Source organism: Crinia signifera, chromosome 3 (genome assembly GCF_055691185.1).
Source record: "Crinia signifera chromosome 3, ASM5569118v1, whole genome shotgun sequence".
Lineage (NCBI taxonomy): Eukaryota > Metazoa > Chordata > Amphibia > Anura > Myobatrachidae > Crinia > Crinia signifera.
The window spans coordinates 299,404,151-299,422,330 of record NC_139219.1 but is presented as its reverse complement, the minus strand read 5'-3'; positions in this window follow the sequence as shown (position 1 = coordinate 299,422,330).

Here is an 18,180-nt window from a genome sequence, read left to right as displayed (position 1 = left end):
CTATCATTTCAATTATGTCAACCCAGGTTCATTCTTTTGTCTTTGAATTGCTATTCTTTATCTGGGCATAGGTAGGTTAAAAAGGCATGCATACATAAATACATAGTACACATGCCTAATTGGTATCTCTAATTTTCCACTGAATTCATGCAGCAGTCTGTCACTGGGAGATAATTCTATAGCTTGCCAATCTCCAGCCAAATACTTTTCAGCCCTGTATTCATTTGACCATTTGCAGCTGAGTGCAAAAAAGAAACCTAGTGTACTTTCCATTCACATGAATCCATGTACTTTCCATTACACCTGTTCCTTTGTTCATTTTCTCCTGCGCTCTTCCTCCCCACCTATCTGCCAGCTCAATCTGCAGCAGCTCAGTCCTTCTACAGCCTTCCAAAATATCCTCTCACGTTCTATTTCATCTTCTCATTCGATTGTTGTTTTCCATTGCTGTAATACCAATGTCATAATGCATGAACCGTGATTTGCAAAAACACAACAATAGCAGCTCTATTGCAAAACAAAGACAATTAGAGTAATGGCAGCAACAATTGCGGTATATGAAATACATGTTTCTGTGACGGCATTATCTCATCTGAGGTGTTTTGTTTCAGTGTCAGTTCTTCTAACACACAGGAAAGAGTCCGGGCACCAGGCTAGTCTGAGAAGAAATCAGGCTTTAAAATTGCGTTAATTAAAAAAGGTAATTACTGTATGGCTAAAAAAAAAAAAAGAAATTGCTGGATTTTGAGGAAATATCCAAAGTGTATATATATTTATTTATTATTTATTAACCGTTTCTTATATAGCGCACACATATTCCACAGCACTTTACAGAGAATATTTGAACATTCACATCAGTCCCTGCCCCAGTGGAGCTTACAATCTATATTCCCTACCACATGTACATGCACACACAGACATTCTAGGGTTAATTTTTGTTGGAAGCCAATTAACCTATCTGTATATTTTTGGATTGTGGGAGGAAACCGGAGTACCCGGAGGAAACCCACGCAAGCATGGGGAGAATATACAAACTCCACACAGTTAGAGCCATGGTGGGGATTGAACCCATGACCTCAGCGCTGTGACCCCGATCTAGGTTTGAAATCTATAAAACTGATGCCCTGCTATAGAAGAAATCGCAATTTGCGCGATATGCTGGTAAAAACGTATGACCCTATCGATGTTAATAGCACTAGAAAAGTTCGAGGTTGTGTTCCATGTAATTGCATGACTTGCAAGTTTAATGCTACCTGGTGCCAGTTTTTATCATCCGCAAGCTGGTTGTTCCATCCCTATCAGACACACACTGTCATGTAATTCCCAATTTGTAATCTACCAAATTATCTGCCCGTGTGGGCTGAGCTATATCGGGAAGACAGAAAGATCGTTCAAAGAGAGGATGGCGGCCCATAGATCCTCAATTAAGAAAGCGATCAGCAGGGGCAATAGTGACCAGCCTGTGGCGCGTCACTTTGCCACTCATGCCCACCCCCTGACCACATTAAAATACTGTATGATTGATCACGTGAAAGAAAATATCCGAGGTGGGAATAGGGGTCTGCGGCTGCTTCAGTGGGAGGCAAGATGGATTATCCGCCTTAACACATTATCACCTAAAGCAGTGGTTCCCAAACTGTGTGCCGTGGCTCCCTGGGGTGCCTTGGAACACTTGCAGGGGTGCCCTGGGCTGGTGGTCCAGGACCAATTCAAATTAATTATGGTTAATTATTTATGTGAAAAACCAGTGTTGATGGCTGCCAATAATAAAATATGTACACACAGAAGCAAATCCTGTCTTTAACACATAACTAACCCTGGGAATCGCATATAAACCCAATCTAATACATTTTTGTGCGGTCTATGGGTGCCGTGAAAAAATGTTGATACCCTTAGGGTGCCGTGATTCAAAAAAGATTGGGAACCACTGACCTAAAGGCTTGAATGAGTCAATCGGTATGAATATACTGTTATAAAAGAGTTAGGCTATTTTGCTTAATGATGGGTCAATGGAACTAGGCTATTGTGCTTAGGGATGTGTTAACAATGGCCGTGTATTTATATGATAACTCCGCTTTGTGACAGTTCTTTGTACAGTGTATCACTTTATGATTATCATCCATATGAATACTCATTTTGAGTAAGGTATATATTCGCTACTATTAGCATGTGTCACTGTATTGTTATTATGTTATTTTAATATTGTTAGGCACAAGGTGCCGGGAACCCCAAAGTGGAGGTGTCGAGACGGCTCAGACGTGCTAGGAGGCCCGGTAACTGTGAAGCTAAATGGGTCCTAGCTGGTAATCATCACCGGTCGACATGGGCCACAGAGGAATCAACAGGGTAATGGAGAGCAATAGCCCTAGAGGCCCATGGGGTAGTAGCGAGGGCAGGTGACTGATCCGGAGGTGGAGATGGTCAGCACTGGTAGGGAGGAAACTGTCTCGGCCCCTAACTCCGTTGTCACCCAGTACGTCCCACGGTAGGTGCGGAGGCCCTAAATCTTCTCGCACGGCAGCCACGTTTGAAGCACGGGTTAAGCCTGTACAACTCCGGTGCCCTCCAAAGCGTTTTAGGTGGTGGCCACAACCTACCGTTGGAGGAACGAGGTGGACAAGGGGAGAGCTAACTTAATGACCCCGGTGGCCGAGACAGGTGGCAGGGAAATGGACACAGGAATGGACGGGAGCCCTGGTAACCCCTGCACACTGAACCTAGCACTGATAAGAATACACAAAATAATAAACCACGATACAGCAGGAAGAAATGGGAATAAGGAGTGCGTAACGATACCACTCCAGGGCCCAAGGCAGAAGACCGGAATGTCTCCAAGGAGACTGCAGGAAGCCGGAAGCCAGGAGAAATCTGCTGGGAACTTCTGAGTAGCAGGATCCACCGACCACAGGCAGGGAAGAAAACCGGGTATAGGAGCTGGAGAAACCACGGGTATAATGCAGGGAAGGAACTGCAGTGTGGGCTGAAGAAAACAAGAAGGACACCCCAGGGTGCCTAAGCAATCTTATAACCAGCGGCTTGCTGGACTGTGTAATCTCCATTTATAGGAGAAGTGTGCGTGCAGCAGACTGTGCGCGCGCGAGGTGATGACGCGGCGGGGAAGGACGCCGGGCAGCAGGACGTGGTTGCCAGGCAACGCCCCGATGCTCGGACGCCGGGCGTGACGTCACCGACGCTCGGGACGTTGCCGACGCTCGGGGCGTTGCTGAGCAACGTCCTGATCGTCAGAGGACCGCCCGCCGTGCACCCCGGAGGACGGGGAGGCGACTGCACGGCGGCGGCGTCTGACAGTACCCCCCCCTCGAGGAGAGGTCAACCGACCTCTGAAACCGGGCTTGTCCGGAAACGACTGAAAAAACCTCCTTTTGAGTGAAGGAGCATGGAGATCTTGATCAGCGACCCACGACCTCTCTTCCGGTCCAAAACCTTTCCAATGTACTAAAAAGAAGACCCTCCCTCTGGAAGTCTTGGAATCCAGGATGGAATCAACCACATACTCCTTTTGGCCCTGACGTAAGATGGGCACTGGCCTGCGGACAACCGGCTGAAGAGCAGGTTTGAGAAGAGAGCAATGGAAAGTGTTGTAGATCCTGAGAGAGCGGGGCAGCCCTAATCTAAAAGCGACCGGGTTAACCTTTTTGATAATCCTGTAGGGACCGATGAAACGTGGGCCCAATTTGTGTGAGAATTGCCGGAGCTTGATATTCTTGGTAGAAAGCCAGACCCAGTCCCCAACTTTGAACTGGCACGGTCTCCTGTGGCGGTCAGAGAAGTGTTTGGCTGACCTGGCAGCAGAGAGGAGCGCTCCCCGAACCATGCGCCAAACCTTTCTCTTCGAAGCCACCCACCTAGAATTACCCACTTTGGCATCCGTGGGAAAGAAAGAATTAGCTCTAGGGTGGAAACCGTAATTGCAGAAAAACGGGGACATCCTGGTAGCGGCATGCCAAGCATTATTATAAGAAAACTCCGCGAAAGGCAGATTCTCCACCCAGTCCCTTTGGGTCTTGGAAACGTAACACCGTAGGAATTGTTCCAAGGATTGGTTAACCCGTTCCGTCTGACCATTCGACTGTGGGTGAAAGGCCGTCGAAGGACTAAGTCTAACCTGCAGGGCTACACAGACTGCTTTCCAAAAACTGGCAACGAACTGGGCACCTCTATCCGAAACGATGTCAGAGGGCAGGCCATGGGCACGAAAGATATGGGTGATGAATAAAGAGGCTAACGTTTTAGCCGAGGGTAAGCCTTTGAGGGGTACGAAATGTGCCATTTTACTAAATCTGTCGACCACAACCCAAATGGTATTAAAACCCAATGATGGTGGAAAGTCCGTAACAAAATCCATGGAGATGTGTGTCCAAGGTTGATCAGGCACAGGTAACGGCACCAGCTGCCCTATGGGGGAAAGACGGGAAGATTTGTTCTGAGCACATGTGTTACATCTGGACACAAACTGCTCTACTTCTGTCCTCATGTTGGGCCACCAGACCGCACGTGACATTAAAGAAAGTGTCTTGGAAACCCCCGGATGGCCGGCGGATTTACATGAATGGAATTCCGAAAAGACCTTTTCCCGGAGCTTCTGGGGAATAAATAATTTACCCTCGGGAGTGGTGGCAGGGACCGAACTTTGGGCCAGCAGCACCGAATCCAGTAGCCCTTGCGTGAGTCCGGCCAGAATGCATGAAGGGGGAATAATGGGATCGGGACGAGAAACTGGATCTTGTATGGCCGCAAAACTCCTGGACAAGGCGTCTGCTAAAACGTTTTTTGCGCCAGGTCGATAAGTAATTAAGAAATTAAACCTGGCAAAAAACAGAGCCCACCTCGCCTGCCGCGAGTTCAATCTCTTGGCTGAGCGTAAATATGCCAAATTTTTATGATCGGTAAAGATCGTGACCTGATATTTGGCCCCTTCCAACCAATGCCTCCATTCTTCTAAGGCACATTTAATGGCCAGCAACTCCCTATTGCCGACATCGTAGTTGCCTTCGGCCTCTGAGAATTTCCTGGAGTAGAAAGCACAAGGATGTAGCAAGCCATCCAGTTTGTCCATTTGAGAAAGAACCGCACCTACGCCAATCTCTGATGCGTCTACCTCGAGAATAAAAGGGAATTCGGGATCGGGGTGTCGAAGAATGGGAGCAGAAGAAAATGCCCGTTTGAGCTCTTTAAAAGCCTCAATGGCAGACTCCGGCCAGGATGTAGGATCGGCTCCCTTCCTGGTGAGGGCCACAATGGGGGAGACAATATCTGAGAAGTGGGAAATAAACCTCCTGTAGTAGTTCGCGAAGCCCAAAAATCTTTGAACCGCCTTCAAATTCGAAGGTTGCACCCACTCCCGAATGGCCTTAAGCTTGACAGGATCCATGGCGAAACCCTTGGGAGAGATAATGTAACCAAGGAACGAAATGGAATCTACCTCGAACTCGCATTTCTCGAGCTTGGCAAAAAGATTATTCTCCCTAAGCTTCTGAAGCACAGCCCTGACATGCTGGCGATGAAGATCCAAAGAAGAAGAATAAATTAAAATATCGTCAAGATACACCACAACAAAGATACCCAAAAACTCCCTGAGAACATCATTGATGAGGTCCTGGAACACAGCGGGTGCGTTGGCAAGGCCGAACGGCATGACTAAGTACTCGTAATGGCCCGAGTGAGTGTTAAACGCCGTCTTCCACTCATCTCCGGCCTTGATGCGGATGAGATTATACGCTCCGCGTAAATCAATCTTAGAAAAAACCACAGCTGCACGCAACTGATCAAAAAGAACAGAGATCAACGGCAAGGGATAAGAATTTTTTACCGTGATGTCGTTTAATTGACGAAAATCAATGCAGGGCCGTAAGGTCCCGTCTTTTTTTTTAACAAAAAAAAAACCTGCTCCCACTGGAGATTTAGAGGCTCTGATGAAGCCTTTTTTTAAGCTCTCCTCCACGTACTCCTGCATTGCCTTCTCTTCAGGCAAAGACAAAGAGTATAATCTACCCTTGGGTAATTTAGAGTCAGGTAACAAATTAATGGCGCAGTCATACGGACGATGCGGAGGAAGAGAGTCCGCCTCTTTTTTAGAAAAAACATCAGCGAATTCAGCATACTGGGCAGGCAACCCGGCAGGAATGGTAGTGGTGAGAAGAGCTGGAAGACTGATACACTGCTCAAAACACTCCTTGCCCCACCGTATCAATTCCCCAGAACGCCAATCAAAGACCGGGTTATGACTCTTAAGCCAGGGAAGGCCAAGCACAATGGGTGTAATGGGACACTGAAAAACAAAAAACTTTATGCTCTCCGAATGGGAAAGTCCAACTCGAAAATCTAATAACTCCACAAAATGAGTGATGGCTCCACCAAGCAGGGTATTACCGTCTAATCCGCAAACGGTGAGCTGGGACGTCAACAGTTGCAGCGGTAAACCCAAATCATAGACAATTTTACTATCCAAAAAATTGGCTGCGGCGCCAGAATCCACTAACGCCTTACCCTCCCAGGAACTGAAACTAACTGGGATAAACAACGAATCCGATGGGGAAAACAATGAAAGGCCCGAGAAGATACTCCCCATTACTTCTGGGCTCTGCCGTTTCCCTGTAACAGGGAACATTTGTTCAGGATATGATCCTTAGATCCACAGTACATACATAACCCCAGGGAACGTCGTCGGGCCTTCTCCTTGGGAGTGAGCCTAGAAAATAACCTGGTAGCCCCAAGCTGCATGGGTTCACCCAGGTCTGGGGAAGCCTCCTCTGGGAGCTCACAACTGGGTAATGCTTGAGCCTCTTTTTCGCACCGCCTCTCCCTAATCCTCCGATCGATTCGTATGGCTAAAAGGATTAATTTATCCAAAGAAGGAGGAGAGGGATATTGTACCAAGCCATCCTTGACGTTATCCGCCAGGCCTAGGCGAAACTGACTCCGTAGGGCTGGATCATTCCACCCAGAGTCGGCGGCATAACGTCTGAACTTGGCGCTGTACTCCTCGGCAGAAAGATGACCCTGTTTCAGGGCTCTAAGATAAGCCTCAGCGGAGGCTGATCTGTCAGGATCGTCATAAAGGACTCCTAATGCCTGAAAGAAGGCATCTACCGAGCGGAGAGCAGGATCGTCTGGAGCCAGACTAAAGGCCCAAGACTGGGGGTCCCCCTGGAGGAGGGAAATCACAAGACCCACTCTCTGTTGCTCAGAACCTGAGGAGTGTGGTTTTAACTGGAAAAACAATCTACAACTCTCTCTAAAATTTATGAAATGGGGCCTATGACCTGAAAACCTATCAGGGAAATTAACTTTGGGTTCCTGGTGAGAACCCGCTGGTGGCTGAGCTGAGAGTTTGGTGTCCACCTTAATAGACAAATCCTGTAGCTGTTTGGTCAGGAGCGAAACCTGATTGGCCAGAGCTTGGGCCGCGTTGGGATCCATGACGACCAAGCAATAAAAAATGAAAAAATCGCGGTAAGGGAATATGGACCATTCACTGCGGAGGTGGATGGCCCACAACACTGTTGGCTGGTTATACTGTTAGGCACAAGGTGCCGGGAACCCCAAAGTGGAGGTGTCGAGACGGCTCAGACGTGCTAGGAGGCCCGGTAACTGTGAAGCTAAATGGGTCCTAGCTGGTAATCATCACCGGTCGACATGGGCCACAGAGGAATCAACAGGGTAATGGAGAGCAATAGCCCTAGAGGCCCATGGGGTAGTAGCGAGGGCAGGTGACTGATCCGGAGGTGGAGATGGTCAGCACTGGTAGGGAGGAAACTGTCTCGGCCCCTAACTCCGTTGTCACCCAGTACGTCCCACGGTAGGTGCGGAGGCCCTAAATCTTCTCGCACGGCAGCCACGTTTGAAGCACGGGTTAAGCCTGTACAACTCCGGTGCCCTCCAAAGCGTTTTAGGTGGTGGCCACAACCTACCGTTGGAGGAACGAGGTGGACAAGGGGAGAGCTAACTTAATGACCCCGGTGGCCGAGACAGGTGGCAGGGAAATGGACACAGGAATGGACGGGAGCCCTGGTAACCCCTGCACACTGAACCTAGCACTGATAAGAATACACAAAATAATAAACCACGATACAGCAGGAAGAAATGGGAATAAGGAGTGCGTAACGATACCACTCCAGGGCCCAAGGCAGAAGACCGGAATGTCTCCAAGGAGACTGCAGGAAGCCGGAAGCCAGGAGAAATCTGCTGGGAACTTCTGAGTAGCAGGATCCACCGACCACAGGCAGGGAAGAAAACCGGGTATAGGAGCTGGAGAAACCACGGGTATAATGCAGGGAAGGAACTGCAGTGTGGGCTGAAGAAAACAAGAAGGACACCCCAGGGTGCCTAAGCAATCTTATAACCAGCGGCTTGCTGGACTGTGTAATCTCCATTTATAGGAGAAGTGTGCGTGCAGCAGACTGTGCGCGCGCGAGGTGATGACGCGGCGGGGAAGGACGCCGGGCAGCAGGACGTGGTTGCCAGGCAACGCCCCGATGCTCGGACGCCGGGCGTGACGTCACCGACGCTCGGGACGTTGCCGACGCTCGGGGCGTTGCTGAGCAACGTCCTGATCGTCAGAGGACCGCCCGCCGTGCACCCCGGAGGACGGGGAGGCGACTGCACGGCGGCGGCGTCTGACAGTACCCCCCCCTCGAGGAGAGGTCAACCGACCTCTGAAACCGGGCTTGTCCGGAAACGACTGAAAAAACCTCCTTTTGAGTGAAGGAGCATGGAGATCTTGATCAGCGACCCACGACCTCTCTTCCGGTCCAAAACCTTTCCAATGTACTAAAAAGAAGACCCTCCCTCTGGAAGTCTTGGAATCCAGGATGGAATCAACCACATACTCCTTTTGGCCCTGACGTAAGATGGGCACTGGCCTGCGGACAACCGGCTGAAGAGCAGGTTTGAGAAGAGAGCAATGGAAAGTGTTGTAGATCCTGAGAGAGCGGGGCAGCCCTAATCTAAAAGCGACCGGGTTAACCTTTTTGATAATCCTGTAGGGACCGATGAAACGTGGGCCCAATTTGTGTGAGAATTGCCGGAGCTTGATATTCTTGGTAGAAAGCCAGACCCAGTCCCCAACTTTGAACTGGCACGGTCTCCTGTGGCGGTCAGAGAAGTGTTTGGCTGACCTGGCAGCAGAGAGGAGCGCTCCCCGAACCATGCGCCAAACCTTTCTCTTCGAAGCCACCCACCTAGAATTACCCACTTTGGCATCCGTGGGAAAGAAAGAATTAGCTCTAGGGTGGAAACCGTAATTGCAGAAAAACGGGGACATCCTGGTAGCGGCATGCCAAGCATTATTATAAGAAAACTCCGCGAAAGGCAGATTCTCCACCCAGTCCCTTTGGGTCTTGGAAACGTAACACCGTAGGAATTGTTCCAAGGATTGGTTAACCCGTTCCGTCTGACCATTCGACTGTGGGTGAAAGGCCGTCGAAGGACTAAGTCTAACCTGCAGGGCTACACAGACTGCTTTCCAAAAACTGGCAACGAACTGGGCACCTCTATCCGAAACGATGTCAGAGGGCAGGCCATGGGCACGAAAGATATGGGTGATGAATAAAGAGGCTAACGTTTTAGCCGAGGGTAAGCCTTTGAGGGGTACGAAATGTGCCATTTTACTAAATCTGTCGACCACAACCCAAATGGTATTAAAACCCAATGATGGTGGAAAGTCCGTAACAAAATCCATGGAGATGTGTGTCCAAGGTTGATCAGGCACAGGTAACGGCACCAGCTGCCCTATGGGGGAAAGACGGGAAGATTTGTTCTGAGCACATGTGTTACATCTGGACACAAACTGCTCTACTTCTGTCCTCATGTTGGGCCACCAGACCGCACGTGACATTAAAGAAAGTGTCTTGGAAACCCCCGGATGGCCGGCGGATTTACATGAATGGAATTCCGAAAAGACCTTTTCCCGGAGCTTCTGGGGAATAAATAATTTACCCTCGGGAGTGGTGGCAGGGACCGAACTTTGGGCCAGCAGCACCGAATCCAGTAGCCCTTGCGTGAGTCCGGCCAGAATGCATGAAGGGGGAATAATGGGATCGGGACGAGAAACTGGATCTTGTATGGCCGCAAAACTCCTGGACAAGGCGTCTGCTAAAACGTTTTTTGCGCCAGGTCGATAAGTAATTAAGAAATTAAACCTGGCAAAAAACAGAGCCCACCTCGCCTGCCGCGAGTTCAATCTCTTGGCTGAGCGTAAATATGCCAAATTTTTATGATCGGTAAAGATCGTGACCTGATATTTGGCCCCTTCCAACCAATGCCTCCATTCTTCTAAGGCACATTTAATGGCCAGCAACTCCCTATTGCCGACATCGTAGTTGCCTTCGGCCTCTGAGAATTTCCTGGAGTAGAAAGCACAAGGATGTAGCAAGCCATCCAGTTTGTCCATTTGAGAAAGAACCGCACCTACGCCAATCTCTGATGCGTCTACCTCGAGAATAAAAGGGAATTCGGGATCGGGGTGTCGAAGAATGGGAGCAGAAGAAAATGCCCGTTTGAGCTCTTTAAAAGCCTCAATGGCAGACTCCGGCCAGGATGTAGGATCGGCTCCCTTCCTGGTGAGGGCCACAATGGGGGAGACAATATCTGAGAAGTGGGAAATAAACCTCCTGTAGTAGTTCGCGAAGCCCAAAAATCTTTGAACCGCCTTCAAATTCGAAGGTTGCACCCACTCCCGAATGGCCTTAAGCTTGACAGGATCCATGGCGAAACCCTTGGGAGAGATAATGTAACCAAGGAACGAAATGGAATCTACCTCGAACTCGCATTTCTCGAGCTTGGCAAAAAGATTATTCTCCCTAAGCTTCTGAAGCACAGCCCTGACATGCTGGCGATGAAGATCCAAAGAAGAAGAATAAATTAAAATATCGTCAAGATACACCACAACAAAGATACCCAAAAACTCCCTGAGAACATCATTGATGAGGTCCTGGAACACAGCGGGTGCGTTGGCAAGGCCGAACGGCATGACTAAGTACTCGTAATGGCCCGAGTGAGTGTTAAACGCCGTCTTCCACTCATCTCCGGCCTTGATGCGGATGAGATTATACGCTCCGCGTAAATCAATCTTAGAAAAAACCACAGCTGCACGCAACTGATCAAAAAGAACAGAGATCAACGGCAAGGGATAAGAATTTTTTACCGTGATGTCGTTTAATTGACGAAAATCAATGCAGGGCCGTAAGGTCCCGTCTTTTTTTTTAACAAAAAAAAAACCTGCTCCCACTGGAGATTTAGAGGCTCTGATGAAGCCTTTTTTTAAGCTCTCCTCCACGTACTCCTGCATTGCCTTCTCTTCAGGCAAAGACAAAGAGTATAATCTACCCTTGGGTAATTTAGAGTCAGGTAACAAATTAATGGCGCAGTCATACGGACGATGCGGAGGAAGAGAGTCCGCCTCTTTTTTAGAAAAAACATCAGCGAATTCAGCATACTGGGCAGGCAACCCGGCAGGAATGGTAGTGGTGAGAAGAGCTGGAAGACTGATACACTGCTCAAAACACTCCTTGCCCCACCGTATCAATTCCCCAGAACGCCAATCAAAGACCGGGTTATGACTCTTAAGCCAGGGAAGGCCAAGCACAATGGGTGTAATGGGACACTGAAAAACAAAAAACTTTATGCTCTCCGAATGGGAAAGTCCAACTCGAAAATCTAATAACTCCACAAAATGAGTGATGGCTCCACCAAGCAGGGTATTACCGTCTAATCCGCAAACGGTGAGCTGGGACGTCAACAGTTGCAGCGGTAAACCCAAATCATAGACAATTTTACTATCCAAAAAATTGGCTGCGGCGCCAGAATCCACTAACGCCTTACCCTCCCAGGAACTGAAACTAACTGGGATAAACAACGAATCCGATGGGGAAAACAATGAAAGGCCCGAGAAGATACTCCCCATTACTTCTGGGCTCTGCCGTTTCCCTGTAACAGGGAACATTTGTTCAGGATATGATCCTTAGATCCACAGTACATACATAACCCCAGGGAACGTCGTCGGGCCTTCTCCTTGGGAGTGAGCCTAGAAAATAACCTGGTAGCCCCAAGCTGCATGGGTTCACCCAGGTCTGGGGAAGCCTCCTCTGGGAGCTCACAACTGGGTAATGCTTGAGCCTCTTTTTCGCACCGCCTCTCCCTAATCCTCCGATCGATTCGTATGGCTAAAAGGATTAATTTATCCAAAGAAGGAGGAGAGGGATATTGTACCAAGCCATCCTTGACGTTATCCGCCAGGCCTAGGCGAAACTGACTCCGTAGGGCTGGATCATTCCACCCAGAGTCGGCGGCATAACGTCTGAACTTGGCGCTGTACTCCTCGGCAGAAAGATGACCCTGTTTCAGGGCTCTAAGATAAGCCTCAGCGGAGGCTGATCTGTCAGGATCGTCATAAAGGACTCCTAATGCCTGAAAGAAGGCATCTACCGAGCGGAGAGCAGGATCGTCTGGAGCCAGACTAAAGGCCCAAGACTGGGGGTCCCCCTGGAGGAGGGAAATCACAAGACCCACTCTCTGTTGCTCAGAACCTGAGGAGTGTGGTTTTAACTGGAAAAACAATCTACAACTCTCTCTAAAATTTATGAAATGGGGCCTATGACCTGAAAACCTATCAGGGAAATTAACTTTGGGTTCCTGGTGAGAACCCGCTGGTGGCTGAGCTGAGAGTTTGGTGTCCACCTTAATAGACAAATCCTGTAGCTGTTTGGTCAGGAGCGAAACCTGATTGGCCAGAGCTTGGGCCGCGTTGGGATCCATGACGACCAAGCAATAAAAAATGAAAAAATCGCGGTAAGGGAATATGGACCATTCACTGCGGAGGTGGATGGCCCACAACACTGTTGGCTGGTTATACTGTTAGGCACAAGGTGCCGGGAACCCCAAAGTGGAGGTGTCGAGACGGCTCAGACGTGCTAGGAGGCCCGGTAACTGTGAAGCTAAATGGGTCCTAGCTGGTAATCATCACCGGTCGACATGGGCCACAGAGGAATCAACAGGGTAATGGAGAGCAATAGCCCTAGAGGCCCATGGGGTAGTAGCGAGGGCAGGTGACTGATCCGGAGGTGGAGATGGTCAGCACTGGTAGGGAGGAAACTGTCTCGGCCCCTAACTCCGTTGTCACCCAGTACGTCCCACGGTAGGTGCGGAGGCCCTAAATCTTCTCGCACGGCAGCCACGTTTGAAGCACGGGTTAAGCCTGTACAACTCCGGTGCCCTCCAAAGCGTTTTAGGTGGTGGCCACAACCTACCGTTGGAGGAACGAGGTGGACAAGGGGAGAGCTAACTTAATGACCCCGGTGGCCGAGACAGGTGGCAGGGAAATGGACACAGGAATGGACGGGAGCCCTGGTAACCCCTGCACACTGAACCTAGCACTGATAAGAATACACAAAATAATAAACCACGATACAGCAGGAAGAAATGGGAATAAGGAGTGCGTAACGATACCACTCCAGGGCCCAAGGCAGAAGACCGGAATGTCTCCAAGGAGACTGCAGGAAGCCGGAAGCCAGGAGAAATCTGCTGGGAACTTCTGAGTAGCAGGATCCACCGACCACAGGCAGGGAAGAAAACCGGGTATAGGAGCTGGAGAAACCACGGGTATAATGCAGGGAAGGAACTGCAGTGTGGGCTGAAGAAAACAAGAAGGACACCCCAGGGTGCCTAAGCAATCTTATAACCAGCGGCTTGCTGGACTGTGTAATCTCCATTTATAGGAGAAGTGTGCGTGCAGCAGACTGTGCGCGCGCGAGGTGATGACGCGGCGGGGAAGGACGCCGGGCAGCAGGACGTGGTTGCCAGGCAACGCCCCGATGCTCGGACGCCGGGCGTGACGTCACCGACGCTCGGGACGTTGCCGACGCTCGGGGCGTTGCTGAGCAACGTCCTGATCGTCAGAGGACCGCCCGCCGTGCACCCCGGAGGACGGGGAGGCGACTGCACGGCGGCGGCGTCTGACAAATATATGTATCTATGTATTATGCACATTCACTATATTCTCGCTTGGGGCTCCGTCCTCATGCGAGATCATCTTGTATGGGACACCTGTGAATTGATTGCACTGTGAGCATTTGGGGCGTGCATGGTGCTAGACACTTTGTATTTATATGGCTTTGTTTGCAGTGTGTATTTTAAGCCTGATGAAGATGCACTGGCATCGAAACGTTGCTGTGGTTTTTTCATTAAAACAACTTTCAGTAATTTCATGGTCGGAGTGCTGCTCTTTGTTGGAACTTGTATGCTGTAGGGAGCGGGCACCTGCCGGAGCAAATATATATATTGGAGTGCCGGACCTTCAAGTAAATATATACTTGTAGCGGTATAAAGTGTCACGCCAGGGATTATATCAAAAGTGCAATTTATTTATTTATACCGCTACAAGTACATTGATGCACCTGGGAACAGGTACATGGGAGCAGGCACCCAGGCAGAAATAAGGACCCCACATGTGAGCAGCAGTGAGTGCCGGCCCCCGTGCAATCTGTTATATAATAGTCCAGAACTGTCAATCTGTGAGTGTGTGTATAATGCTGGGTGGAGTCTGGGCGGAGTCATACACACACTCACATAGTGAACCTGGACCAGGCCACCAGAGAACGGGCCATAAGAGCAGGGAGCCACACAAAGGCACTTTTCACAGGCCACATATACATTCCCCCCCCCCCCCCGATGAGCTGCTCGGGCACCGTCTGACATCACAACATGGACGTGTGGTGTCTCAAACATAAAAGGCGTAACTCCGCACAGCCTCCTCTACTGCTGCGCCCAAACTCCCCGCCCACTGCAAAAACCACACGCCCACAGACCACACCCACACGCCAGCCATGCTGATTGGGCGACGCCTGACGCCTGATCACACTGCAGGCCAGTCCAGTGGCGGCTTGACCAGTACAATTTAAAGCATTTGGGGCCGCACCAACTGCCTCAGACTGTATTGGGCTGCTGTCATATACTGCCTGGTCAGGCACGGCTGCAGCATAAGCCTGGTCCACTCCTTCTTCCCCTGGAAGCCTGTGTAAGGCACCTTCTGAAGGCCATGCACCTAAACTACTGCTCATTGCACAGTAGGGCTAGTCCAACACCGTGATGTAAGGTGCATAGATAGTATACATGCCGGGTGGAGGAAGACTGCGGAGTCCTATAGGAGGAGGCTAAGCCAGGCCAGTGACAATAACAACTTAAACCCAATAAGCCAATAAAAAAAGGTTTTGAGAACAACTTTGAGATGACTCATCTCTTCCACCAGATACATACACTGCATTCACCCTTTGATATAATCTACACACCATCAGAACTTGGTCACTATGTGGAAATAGTATGGTATGGTCTAAGTAACTGTTCTTTGATATTTTTTATCTGTATAAAAATAACTAACATTTGAATGACCAAGACTGTAAACCTGCGAATCGCAACCTACAAGTAGTGCTAATTGAAGTGTCATCCTCCCCAAGCAGAGAGAGAACTCATTTAAACATGCACTACTGCTGTGTATGTTGATTACTGTTTCTCCAGTACTGCTGTGTGTTGTCAGATAGACATAGATACAAGATGTAGATACCACATTAACCCCACTGTGCCCAAGTGTGTTCTAAACATTGCCATTCTTATTAATAAATTAAGTTTCATTGTGCCATTTCCTCATAGTTGCCTACTTTTGAAAACTAGTTTCAAGGAGATTATAGTTGGTAGTAGAATTTTGCAATTGAGGGGGTGTGTCATGTTCCTCCCAAAGGGCGTGTCTAGTTCCATATGTGGAGAGATTGTGAAAAGCGATTTTGAACGTGGCACCTAGAATCATGGGTGTGTACTGCTACATCTGAGAGGAATCTTTTAAAATGACTTATATACAAATGTAGATGATCCCCAAAGCCGTTAATATGAGTTACTATACTTGGTAAAGTGCTGGGAAATGATGCAGATGATTAAATGTAAATGTATCTGTCTCTCATTCCCTTTTCCCCCAAAAATGTAACAGTGTAATGTGGGCTAGGTGAAATTAGGGAGATTGCTAGACTAATGAGGGAGAGAGGGAGATTGCTGCTATTTCAGGGAGTCTCCTGTAGAATGCAGGAGGGGAGGTAACTATGATGTAACAGTGTAATGTGGGCTAGGTGACATAAGGGAGATTGCTAGACTAATGAGGGAGAGAGGGAGATTGCTGCTATGTCAGGGAGTCTCCTGTAGAATGCAGGAGGGGAGGTAACTATGATGTAACAGTGTAATGTGGGCTAGGTGACATAAGGGAGATTGCTAGACTAATGAGGGAGAGAGGGAGATTGCTGCTATGTCAGGGAGTCTCCTGCAGAATGCAGGAGGGGAGGTAACTATGATGTAACAGTGTAATGTGGGCTAGGTGACATGAGGGAGATTGCTAGACTAATGTCCTACTTGCAGCAGCAGCTTCAGTATCTGAGGTGAAGGTGCCTGATCATTTAGAGATTTAGATAGATATTTAAACTGTTTGAAACCTAATTAGATGCAAATCACCAAATGTATGAACACGCTGGGTACACACTGGCCAATATATTGGCCGTTCAATTGAAGAGGACAGTATATACCAGCTACAGTATATGTCTGTGAAAGTTATTGTTCAAAAACATGTCGCATTAGCCGTGCAACCCAGCCGATGGCCAATATGTCAAAATATACTGTATATTGGTGCATCATTCGACGTGTAGAGACAACTTGTTGACCGCACGTACACTTGCACCGGAGTATCCAGAGGAAACCCATGCAAGTACGGGGAGAATATACAAACTCCACACAGTTAGGGCCATGGTGGGAAGCGAACCCATGACCTCAGTGCTGTGAGGCAGTAATGCTAACCATTACACCATCCGTGCTGTCCAATTGATCTGCAGATATATCAGTGTGTACCCAGTTTAAGGGGCTGTTTTAGCACAATCCTAATTTGAAGATGCAGATTTTATGTGATAAAATCTCCTCAATTCACAATCCGATTATTAAATACATTTATTTTTTAACAGATTCTTATATAGCGCACACATATTCCAAAGCGCTGTACAGAGGATATTTGAACACTCACATCAGTCCCTGCCCCAGTGGAGCTTACAATCTATATTCCCTATCACATGTACACACACACAGACATTCTAGGGTTAATTTGGTGGGAGCCAATTAGCCTACCAGTATATTTTTGGATTGTGGGAGGAAACCGGAGTACCCTGAGGAAACCCACGCAAGTACGGAGAGAATATACAAACTCCGCACAGTTAGGGCCATGGTGGGAATAGAACCCATGACCTTAGTTCTATGAGGCAGTAATGCATACCATTGCACCATCCATACATACCTCACAGGGATGTATCGATTATCATATGCAGGACATTCATTACCCTCGACGTCGGAATCCCGACAGCTACCTCGTGGGGGTCCACGACCCCCATAGATGGAGAATAAAATAGGTGGCGAGTGCAGCGAGCCACTGTGCCCGCAAGGGGGTTCGTTGCGCTCCCCCCGCTGTGCAGTCAGGCCAATGACTGTCGGAATCCCAACTGTCGGTGTGTTATACCACACCCGCTAATTGGCCCTAGGCAAAATATATTCTACAGGCAACATAGTCTCATAGGCTCCTACTGTACCGTTTTTTTTAACGCTCTGTACCGGCTAAAATCCACTGTACCGATTGTACCGTTTTTTGATGCAAAGGGCAACTCCCCTTCATTATATATCAGCTGTGACAGACGACAACTCGGGGAGTCCTCTGTCACACTTCACCCACCAAGAAAATACGTCCCTGGCATGTCCTGCAAACGTTCCCAGGGGTGCATTGCGGGTCCAGACCAGCGGGCATCGCGTCATGATGTCACGCAGCCGTACCGCGGACATAAATGCGCTCCCTGTCTACACATGCTTTTGTGGATGATGGCCATGGCATGGGACTGGAGGAGGAGCTATAAAGAGGTGAAGGAAAGAGCGGCATATGTACCTCGCATTTATCCGCTACCTGGACCGGGGGTCGTGCGTCCATTACACTCCCCACACCTGGGTCTATCATCACTCGCCTGAGCGCGGTCTTCACTCAGTGTAGGAGCCGCTGCTGGATCTGGGCAATGGTGGTCACACCCCCTATACCCATGGTCATGCCCCCTATATCTGTGGCCATGCCCCCTGTACTGGTTTATATTTGGAAAATGTTGGAGG